We start from the raw sequence: 12330 nt of genomic DNA on the forward strand, positions 1-12330 counted from the left end.
TTCCTGGATGCAATCTCATAGCAAACATTGGCATCTAATAGACTATGTGATCATAAGGAAAAGAGACAGACAGGATGTGAGAGTGACAAAGGCAATGTGTGGTGCAGAGTGCTGGACTGATCACAGACTCATCCCTTCCAAGCTAAATATTCACATTCAACCAAAGTGGTGACCCCAAGGCAAAATGAATACTAAAAGAATTAATGTCAAGAGATTAAATTGTCTCTCTGAGTGCAACAGTTTGTTGCAAACTTGGAGGGAAAATTGAACCAATACACAGTTGGTAACTGTGGAGCAGAAAAAGAGTGGGCAGCTCTCAGAGATCTGGTGTATGGTACTGCATTTGCTCATTGTATTTGTAAACATCAAGACTAGTTTGATGAAAATGATGGGGGAAATACAGAAGCTGCTAAATGAATAATGAGAATTCCATAGAGTTTAACAGTAGGATAGTTCATCCATTTCTAAGAAGGTAGCATTTAATCAAAAGTAAAAGACAAGAGAAACTTAGAGAGACGCAGGATTCTTGTAAGAAGGCAGATGAAATTTAGTTTTATGCAAATAGTAACAAACCAAAGTCCTTTTATGATGCCCTGTTTATGGACCAAAGACTTGTGTGCATCTCAGCTACTCAGTGCTAATGGATCCACATTGATTAACAACAGGGACATGATCCTAGAGAGATGGGCTGAATGTTTCCATAATGTTCTTTGAAGATAGCAATGCAGAAGCCTTTGACCATTTACTTCAAGTTGAAAGTCAATCTGACCCTAGCTGAAGTTTCAACTGAAGAAAAGGTTTTGAATGCCATTAATCTCCTTTCAAGTGGCAAAGCACATGGTGCTGATTCTATTCCAATAGAGATCTACCTACAAGGTAAGGGGATCCATTGCTCATCCAAAAGCTGACTGATATTTTCCAGGGTATTTGGCATAAAGAGGTTATCCCCAAAGAATTCAAGGATGCCTCCATTGTCCATCTCTATGAAGGTAAAGGAATAGAAGGTCCTGTGACAATCACAATCTCTTTTAGTCATTGCTAGTAAGATTCTTGCCAGAGCCCTTCTCAATAGACTGATCCTTCACCTGGAAGATGGTCCCCTCCCTGAGAGCCAGTGTGGCTCAGAAAGGGTAGAGGAATAGAGGATATGGTGTTTGCTGTCCAACATCTCCAGGACAAATGTCAGGAACAAAATAGCAGTCTGTATTCAATATTTGTAGATCTGATCAAGGCTCATGAGGGCTTATGGAAAATTTTGTCAAATTTTGGTTGCCCAGAGAAGTTCTTCAGGATCGTACATCAATTTGATGACAGCAGGCTTGTCTGGGTTCTGTATAGTGGAGTTTTCCCAGTCTCCAATGGGATGAAAAAAGGCTGTGTCCTTGCTCCCATGCTTTTTATTTTTTTTAATTTTTAATTTTTTTCAATTGATGTTTTACTTTTCCAAATACATGTTATGAGAGGGTTTTTTAAGGTTTATCCATATGCCTATATATATTTCTAAGTTACAAAATTTCCTTCCACCCTCTCTTTCCACCCCCCCCTTAGCTGCAAACAATCAGATTAATATTATATTTACACATTTGTGTTAAGCATGTTTACAGGTTAGCCATTTTCCATATGAGGAATTAGGATTAAGGAAAAGAGATACATAAGAGATTTTTTTTTAAGCGAATGTGATGTTCCTCAGATTCTTCCTCTGGATGGGGATGGCATTTTCCATAGCCAGTCTAATAGGTTTATCCTAGTTCTCTGAACTTCTGAGAGGAGTTACATCCATCAGGACTGATCATCTCACAATGTTGCTGTTAATTTTAATTGTTCTCTTGGTTCTTGGTTGCTTAGCATCAGATCCTGTAATTCCTTCCATGCTTCTCTGGAGTGGGACTATTTATGGTTTCTTACAGAACAACAGTATTCCATGATATTCGTGTATCATAACTTGTTTACCCATTAGCATTGTCCACAGCCAGTCTCTTAGAGTTGTCCTAGCTCTCTCTTGGCTCTAATCACTTCACTCAGCATCAGATCCTGTAAGTCATTCCATGATTCTCTAGAGTCCAACCATTTTTGGTTTCTCATAGAATAATAATAATATTCCATAATATTAATGTACCATAACTTGTTTAGCCATTCCCCAATTGATAGGCATCCCCTCAATTTCCAGTTCTTTGCCACCACAAAAAGAGCTGCTATGAATGTAGGACTTCTCCCATTTTTTTTATGATTTCTTCTAGATATAGATCTAGAATTGCTGGGTCAAAGAGTATGAACAATTTTATTACTCTTTGGGCATAGTTCCATATTGCTCTCCAGAAAGGTTGGATCAGTTCACAACTCTACCAGTTCACAACTCAATCAATGTCTTAATCCTCCCACACACAACCTCTCCAACATTGATCATCTTCCCTTTTTCTCATCTTGGCCAATTTGACAGGTGTGAGGGGATACCTTATAGTTATTTTCATTTTCATTTCTCTAATCAATAATGATCTGGAGCATTTTTTCATATGATTATATAGAGCTTTAATTTCTTCATTTGAAAACTGTCTATTCATATCCTTTGACTATTTATCTATTGGGGAATGACTTGGAACCTTATATATTTGATGCACTTCTCTATTTTATAAATGAGAACCTTATCAGAATTCCTACTTGTGAGGATTGTTTCCCAGCTTTCTGCTTTCCTTCTAATTTTCACAGCATTGATTTCATTAGTATAAAACCTTTTTAATTTAATATAGTCAGAATCATTCATTTTGCAGTTTATAATGTGCTCTAATTCTTGTTTGATCACAAATTTGTCCCCCTTTCCATAGATCTGATAGATAATTTCTTAGTCTATTAATTTATCTATGGTGTGGCTCTTTATGTCTAAATCCTGTACCCATTTTGACCTTATATTGTTTTGGGGTATGAGATGTGCATCTAGGCCTAGTTTTTTCCACACTATTTTCCAGTTTTCTCAACAATTTTTGTCAAATAGTGAGTTCTTATCCCAGAAGCTAATGTCTTTGGATTTGGCAAATAGTAGATTGCTGTAGTCATTTACTACAATTTCTTTTGAACTTATCCTAATCCACTGATCCATTACTCTGTATCTTAGATATAACTCCTGCCTGATCATGGTGTATTATCTGGGTAATAACTTGCTGTAATTATTTAAGATTTTTGCATCAATGTTCATTGGTCTATAATTTTCTTTGTTTTGGTTCTTCCTGGTTTAGGTATCCATTGGTGTCATAAAAGGAATTTGGTAGAACTCCTTCTTCTCCTATTTTTTAAAATAGGTTGTAAATCCATCTGGCCCTGGAGACTTTTTCTTAGGGAATTTATTGATGGCTTCTTTAATTTCTTTTTCTGAAATGGAATTATTTAAGTATGTCATTTCCTTTTCTGTTAATCTGGGCAGTTTGTTTACTGGCCTAAGAGTCAGGAGGATGGGAGTTCAAATCCAACCTCAGACATTTGACTCTTACTAGCTTTGTGACCTTGGGCAAGTCACTCAACCTTGATTGCTTTGTATCCAGGACTATCTCTAGTCATCTTGATTCATATCTTGCCACTGGACCCAGATGGCTCTATAGGAAAAAGCGAGGCTGGTGATTTAGCACAGTATTCCCCTCACTCAAATCCAATTTATGTGCTTGTCATGGCATCACTCCCTGATGTCATGATCTTCTTTGAGCAAGATGGACAGGGTAGCTAGGTGGCACAGTGGATAGAGCATGAGCCCTTGAATCAGGAGTGCCTGAGAAAGAAGGACAAACATCATCATTTTTGTGCATATTCATCCATTTCATTCAAGTTATTCAATTTATTGGCATACAGTTGGACAAAGTAGCTCAGAATTATACCTTTAATTTCCTCCTAATTGGTACTTAGTTCACCCTTTTAATTTTTGATACTGGTAATTTGGTTGTCTTCTTTCTCTTTTTAAACCAGATTAATCAAAGGTTTATCTATTTATTGACTTTTTCATAAAACCAACTCTTAGTTTTATTTATTAGATCAATGGTTTTCTTGCTTTCAATTTTATTATTCTCTCCCTTGATTTCCAGAACTTCTAATTTGATATTTAATTGAGATCTTTAATTTGTTCTTTCTCTAGCTTTTTTAGTTGTATACCCAATTCATTGATCTTCTCTTTCTCTATTTTATTCATATAAGCATTTAGAGATATAAAATTTCTCCTCAAAACTGCCTTGGCTGCATCCCATAAATTTTGGTATGCTATCTCATCATTATCGTTTTCTTAGATATAATTATTTATTTTTATTTTTTTGCAAGGCAATGGGGTTAAGTGGCTTGCCCAAGGCCACACAGCTAGGTTAAGTGTCTGAGGCTAGATTTGAGCTCAGGTACTCCTGACTCCAGGGCCAGTGCTCCAACCACTGTGACACCTATCTGTCCCTCTTAGAGATAATTATTGATTATTTCTATGATTTGTTGTTTGATCCACTCATTCTTTATAATTAAGTTATTTAGTTTCCAACTAGTTATTAGTTTCTCTTTCTTGCACCTTTATTACATGTAATTTTTATTACATGAGAAACATGCATTTATTATTTCTGCCTTCCTGAATTTGATTAAGAGGTTTTTATGCCCTAGCACATGGTCAATTTTGGTATAGGTGCCATGTACTACAGAGAAAAAGATATATTCCCTTCTATTCCCTGTTAGTGATCCTTGAGGACCACAGCTGTGAGATAACAAGGACAAAGGTCTCCAAGACCCTCTTGCCTCTCTGTTGTTTTGCAATACTGATGGCTGGGTATCTCAGAACATCTTCATTCTCCTACTTTTGTGTTTGCCCAGGAAGTGGCTCATCCTGAGGTAACAGGATTATATCAAAACTGTAAAGATAAGGAAGTATGGCAAGAATTTGGGCAAGCAACTTTATGATCTTTGTGTGTGGTTGACTCACATTGATTATCTCACGAGATATGTTTGTGCTGTCCAAGGGCTTTGGTAAGATATATAGAGGTTAAGGATACTCCATAAAGTGGTCTTTTGGTCTTTTGTTCCTACAAAAAGAGGCTCCTGTCTTTCGTCCTTTCACTGTAGCTGAGAACAAGTTCTTTGCTCATCAAAGAACTTGAGGTTGGTGCGCTATTTCATTTCATATCCCCATTAAGTTTTCTCCAGAGGTCTATCATATCTAAATTTTCTAAGATTTCATTCACCTTTTTATCTTCTTTCATGTTTATTTTGTGGTTAGATTTATCTAGTTTTGAGAGAGGGAGATTGAGGTCACCCATTATTAAAGTTTTGCTATCTGTCTCCTTGTAATTCACTCAACTTTTCCTCTAGGAGTGTGGATGATATACCACTAGGTGCATACATGTTTATTAATGATATAGCTTCATTACCTATGGTGCCTTTTAAGAAGATGTACTTTCTTTCCTTATCCCTTTTAATGAAATCTGTTTTTACTTTTGCTTTATCTGAGATCAAGACTGCCACCCATGATTTTTTCATAGTATATTTTGCTCCATCCTTTTACCTTTATCCTATGTGTATCTCTCTGCTTCAAATGTGTTTCTTGTAAACAACATATTGTAGGATTCTGGGCTTTAATCCATTCTGCTATCCCTTCTGTTTTTATTTCACATTTACAGTTAAGATTATTAATTCTGTATTTGCCTCCATACTATCTTTCCCCTTTGAATTTTTCTCTTTCCTTTCCTTTTATTCCTTCTCACCAAAGATTTACTTCTTTTCCCTTTTAACTTTTCTTTTAAAATTTAACTTTATTTGAAATTATATTTTTGCCTTCCCTTTTATCAGTCCCTTCTTCCTTTATCTTTCCCTTCCCCTGTCCTTCTACTTCCCTGAAGAGTAGGATAGATTTTTTTAGGGTTTTTTTGGGGGGGGGCAAAGCAATGGGGTTAAGTGATTTTCCCAAGGTCACACAGCTAGGTAATTATTAAGTGTCTGAGGCCGGATTTGAACTCAGCCCTGCACCACCTAGCTGCCCCAGCAGGATAGATTTTTGTTTTGTTTTGGTTTTTTGTTTTGTTTTTTAGGTTTTTGCAAGGGAAATGGGATTAAGTGGCTTGCTCAAGGACACAGCTAGGTAATTATTAAGTGTCTGAGACCAGATTTGAACTCAGGTACTCCTGACTCCAAGGCTGGTGCTTTATCCACTACGCCACCTAGCATAGATTTTTAAACCCAAGTTGGAAAGTATCTTATTCCCTCTTTATTGAATAGACCAGTGTTCACACCCTCCTTTCTTTCCCTCTAAAATTATAAATCTTTGTGCTTCACCTGTTGTTATTTATCACTCAGATACTATTAATTAGGTACCATCAAGTACAGCTTAATCAGTTGATTAATCAATTGATCAACAGATTACTAGATAAACTCAAAGTTGTCAAAGTATCATCTCAGATTGAATGATTGATTGCTTGATTGTTTGATTAAGCACTATTGCCTCAAAGTCTCTAAGTTTCCTCCCCTCTTCTGTCTCATTAGAAGTACACTTTTCAAAAGTCTTGAATTATATCAAATTATAGTAATTTTTTTCCCTTGCCCCCCTTTTCAAGTACCCTCCAAAGACATACACAATCCTTATGAGCCAAAGTATCATCCAAAGTCTAATCATTTCAAGAACTATTTGTACCTCTCCCCTTAAGCCTATTTTCTCTCACTCCTCCTTATCCTCCTCCTCCCCACCCAGAGTACTTAACCCTTGTTAAGTGAAGCAAGGGTTAATTCAAACCCTGATTAACTCTAAGAATCTTAAAGGGCTCTAAATACTGGAAGGCTCTGAAGATCTCACTAGAGAATTTTACAAATGACTGTAAATTATGGGAGACAATGACTCAAGACTGCCCAATTTATGATGCCCTCATCAGAGAAAGTGCTAAACTTTGTCAGCACAGTAGGATACTGAGACACTCAAGTTTAGAGTTAACACTCCTGTTTTTCATCAGGACTTTTTGTCTCAAGCATATTGATTACAGCTTGGACCTCTTCAATGGAGAGATAAAACCCAATTATGCCCATATTCTCTAAGTCTAGTCTCTTCAATTATATTTGACCATTAATTATCCTAAGAGAAATAAAATTATCAAGAGTTATGTTATAATTTCCCTTTTAGGGTTGTTTACAATTTGATGGTGTTGACTAACATTTGTTATGTTTTTTTCTTTCTCTTTTCATTCCTCTTTTTATGAATCTCTTGATTTGTGTATTTGGTGTATTGTATTGAATTGTATTTGTATTGAATTCTCTCTTCAGTTCTGGTCCTTTGCTCAGGAAATTCTGGAAGTCATCTATTTTGTGGAACATTCATCTTTTCTCTTGACAAAAATATACTGAATTTCGAAGGGTAGTAAATTCCAAGTCATTTCCCCTCTGATACATGGTATTCCAGGTCCTCTGGTCCTTCAGTGCTGAGGTTGATTGTTCCTGTGTGAGTCTGATTGGATTTCTTTTGTGTTTAAATTGTTTCCTTTCTGTTGCTTGCAATATTTTCTCCTTTATTTGAGAGTTCTGAAATTTGGCTATAACAGCCCTTAGAGTTTTTATCCTGAGGTCTCTTTCTGGAAGGTTTCTGTGTATTCTTTCAGTGAGTATATTGTCTTCTTGTTCTAGCAGATTTGGACAGTTTTTCCTAATAATTCCCTGCCTGATGTTTTCCAGATTCTTTTTTTGATCTAGGCTTTCTAGTAGTCTGATGATCCATAGATTATCTATTTTCCAAGTCATTCGTTTCTTCGTAAAAGGTAGTTTACATTTTCTTCAATTTTTTTCACTCCTTTTAATCTGCTTGATGGAATTTGTAGACTGGTAGATTCATTGGTTTCTATTTGTTCAATTCTAATTTTTAGGGTTTTATTTTCTTCAATTACCTTTTGTGTTTCCTTTTTAAAGGTGTTGAATTCTCTGGTCAATTTCTCATAATTTTCCTGCATGACTCATTTCTTTTTTCCATTTTTCTTCTTCCTCTCATCTTTTTGTTTTTTTTTAGGTTTTTGGAAGGCAAATGGGGTTAAGTGGCTTGCCCAAGGCCACACAGCTAGGTAATTATTAAGTGACTGAGTTTGGATTTGAACCCAGGTACTCCTGACTCCAGGGCCAGTGCTCTATCCACTCTGCCACCTAGCAGCTCCTTCTATGAGTTTTTGAATTTGAGTCCAATTCATAGATTGTTTTGAGACTTGCCCTGTGAATGATTTTTCACTGATTTCTCCTTCTGACATGGCATTGTTATCATCTTTATCTGCAAAGTAGTTTTCTATAGTGACCACTCTTTTAGCTTTATTCCTTATCTTTGTTGTTTTATCGCTTGCCCTGGGTTATAGGTAATATGAATCCAATCTTTTTTTTTTTTTTTTTTTTGCTGGGGCTGTGACCTGTTCTTTGGCTTACTATTAGCCAAGATGTTGCCTATGCAGTCCAGGCCTTGCCTTTCCCTTTGTCTTCAAGTTCTGACTTAGCAGTGGTTTGTTCCCAACCCACCCAACCCCCATGTTCTCAGGGTTCAGACTTTATTTGGGGTTGGGATCCTCCCTAATGACTTGCTATCTAGCTAGCTGTCAAGCTGTCCGGACCTGGGTTGTGCTGTGGCTAAAAACTTCCCACTGGCTTCCCTGATCTCCTGCCTAGCTGGGCTTTACTTCCCCTTTTCCTCTAAAAAAGACAGACCTTCACTGAAGATCCTCCATGATGTTTACTGTTGAAAACTTGTTTGGATCTTCTCTTTTTCTTGGTGGAATCTGTAGTTTGAATGTCAGTGAAGAGGCTTAATTTATCTTTGGTAGGGAAAAGCTCTGGGAGTATGTTAGCTTCATGCCGCCATCTTGCCTCCATGCCGAAGTCCTTGCTCCCATGCTTTTTAGCATGATGTTTTCAGGCATGTTATCAAACGCCTTCACTGAGGATGAACACAGCCTCAAGATCAGCTACCGCACTGATGGCAAATTCCTCAACTTGCAAAGGCTACAAGCCAAGACCAAAGTGGAGGGAGTATTGGTGCAAAATCTTCTATTTGCAGATGATTGTGTACTTAATAAAGCCTTTGAAGCTGAGATGCTACAAAGTATAGATCAATTTTCTGCTGTTTGTGCTAATTTTGGTCTAACAATTAACACCAAGAAAACACAGGAGCTCCATCAGCCAGCACCACACTATCCATATGTGGAACCATTGATTACAAGCAAATGGAGAAGTTTTGAGTTCTGTGGATAAGTTCCCTTCTCTTGGCAGTGTCCTTTTTAAGATTGACAATAAAGATGGCACTCACTTTACCAGAGCTAGCTCAGTATTTGGGAGGCTCTGAAAGAAAGTATAGGAGAGAAAAGATATTAGATTTACTACCAAACTAAAGGTCTACAAAGCCATTGTGCTGACCTCATTGCTATATGCCTGTGAAACCTGGACAGTCAACCAGTACCATGTCAGGAAACTGAATCGCTTCCATTTAAATTGTCTTTGGAAGATTCTGAAGATCACCTGGCAGGAGAGATACCAGATGCTGTGGTCCTTTCTTGAACTAAACTACCTAACATTCCAAAATTACCATAGAGAGCGTAACTACAATGAGCTGGACACATTGTTAGAATGCCAGATGTACTTTTGCCAAAAAAACAAAAACAAAAAAAACTATTCTGTGGAGAATTCACACAGGGCAAGTGCTTGCAAGGGGGTAAGAAGGGATACCAAGACACCTGAAGTTCTCATTAAAGAACTTTACAATTGTGTTAGCATGGGAGACATTGGCACAGCATGGCGTACCCTTATCAGTCAGGCTGCTGAGCTCTATGAGGAAGGCAGAATTGAAGCATCTCAAAGAAAATTTATGACATACATAAGTCTAGAGAACCCACCCCAGGTGTTCACATGGACTATTTGTGCCCAATTGTGGTAGAACATTGTGAGCTTGTATTGGTCTGATCAGCAACAGTTGGACACATTGTAATTTGTAATCACAGTGATGCCATTTTGTTCTTCAATAATGAAGGACAAGAACCAAAAGGAATAGCAAATTGTACAAATAGATTTGCAGTTTTATGTCCAATCATCTTTTTTTCCCTATTCTACTATGCTATAGAAATGCTTGTTTCAGTTCTTGAGTTCAGAATATAAATAGGTATATATGTATGTGTGTATACATGGAAAAAAAAAGGCTGGAAGAAGGTACCTTTCTCATCTCTGGTTGTCCTTATTTCAGCTTCTATTTGTACCGGTAATTCAAAAATCAAAATTCAAAAAAATTCAAAATTGAACCTTGAAGCCAAGAAAAGATCCTGGCTCAAATCACCTTCCAGCTGTGTGATTCCAGGGGATTCACTCAACCCCTCTGGATCTCAGTGTCTTCATTTTCAAGATGAAAGTATAGAACTCCCAAATTCCCTTGCTGATCTAAATCTGTGATTCTATGCTTCCATTCATCCTAAAACTCTTTCTCTCAGGTTCTCTTCATTTCCTGGTACTCTCTAAAACCTTGTTTTATATAATTGTATTTTTAAAATTAGGAACTAGGATGAACATGAACTTTTTTTGTTGTTCTTTTTTAAATTAAATTTATTTTTTAAATATTCACATTTTTTCTTTTTTTAAGAAAGATTTTATTTATGCTGACTTTTACAATTTTCCCCCATTCTTGCTTCCCTCCCCCCCAACCCCCACAGAAGGCATTTTGTTAGTCTTTACATTGTTTCCAAGATATACATTAATCTCAGCTGAATGTGATGAGAGAGAAATCATATAATTTAAGGAAGAAAAGTAAAGTATGAGATAGCAAAATTACATAATAATATAACAGGTTTTTTTTTTCTAATTTGAAGGTAATAGTCTTTGGTCTTTGTTCAAACTCCATAATTCTTTCTCTAGATACAGATGGTATTCTCCATTGCACACAGCCCAAAACTGTCCCTGATTGTTGCACTGATGGAATGAGCAAGTCCATAGAGGTTGATCATCACCCCCATGTTGCTGTTAGGGTGTGCAATGTTTTTCTGTTTCTGCTCATCTCACTCGGCATCAGTTCATGCAAATCCCTCCAGGCTTCCCTGAATTCCCGTCCCTCCTGGTTTCTAATAGAACAATAGTGTTCCATGACATACATAAACCACAGTTTGCTAAGCCATTCCCCAAATGAAGGACATTCACTTAATTTCCAATTCTTTGCCACCACAAACAAGGCTGCCATGAATATTTTTGTACAAGTGATGTTTTTACCCTTTTTCATCATCTCTTCAGGGTATAGACCCAGTAGTGGTATTGCTGGGTCAAAGGGTATGTTCATTTTTGTTGCCCTTTGGGCATAATTCCAAATTTCTCTCAAGGAAGGTTGGATGAGTTCACAGCTCCCCCCAACAATTGTATTAATGTCCCAGATTTCCCACATCCCTTCCAACAATGATCATTGTCCTTTCTGGTCATATTGGCCAGTCTGAGAGGTGTGAGGTGGTACCTCAGGGAAGCTTTAATTTGCATTTCTCTAATAAGTAATGATTTGGAGCAATTTTTCAAATGACTATGGATGAGCATGAACATTTCAGTATACAAAGAATAGAAAAGAGGATCATATTTGAAATTGTGAACTGTGTATCAACACTGCCCTGCTTGTGTTTGTCCCTTTAAATTTTCTTCTGTATTCCACATTTAAAAAAAAAAGTTCCAAGGATTTTTGTTTTGTTTTGTTTTATTTTGTTTCACTATCACTACCCACCAACAATGTCCCCTCCAAACAGATTCCCTCCCTTATAACTGGTAAAAATAGTCAAGTAACACAAGTCAATATATTTTCCATTAATATATGTCCCTCTCTACACCCAGGCCACCTCCTCTCTGCCAAGAGCTTTGAAGTCTTTGAAAGCTGCTCTTTCTTTCAATGTTGTTATGCTGTTAGTCTGGATCTGCTCATGTCACTCAATGCTAGTTCATTCAAGTCTTTCTATGTCTCTTTGAATGTATCCCTTTTGTAATTTCTTGTGGAGAAATTTTCCATTCCATTCTTTTATCATAATCGTTCAGCCATTTGCCAGTTGTTACCTTGTTTGCTTCTAGTTTTCTGTTACAATGAAAAATGATATTTTTAATATTTTTGTAACTGTGGAATCTCTCCCCCCCCCTTTCTTTTTTAACTCTTTGGGTTTGGGGCGTGGCAGTGCTATCCCTTAGTCAAAGGATATGCAGAATCCAGTAAATTTGGGTGTCTGGTTCTAAATTGCTTTTCAGATTTATCTGGACCAATTTGCAGCTCCACCAAAAAATAGCATACTGGTGTGTCCTTCCCTCCAGATCTTCTCTAGTCATTAATTTTTCCTTTCTTGTTATCTTGTCAAAATACTTAACTTCTGAATTGTTTTTATT

This window comes from Macrotis lagotis, chromosome 1 (genome assembly GCF_037893015.1).
Source record: "Macrotis lagotis isolate mMagLag1 chromosome 1, bilby.v1.9.chrom.fasta, whole genome shotgun sequence".
Lineage (NCBI taxonomy): Eukaryota > Metazoa > Chordata > Mammalia > Peramelemorphia > Peramelidae > Macrotis > Macrotis lagotis.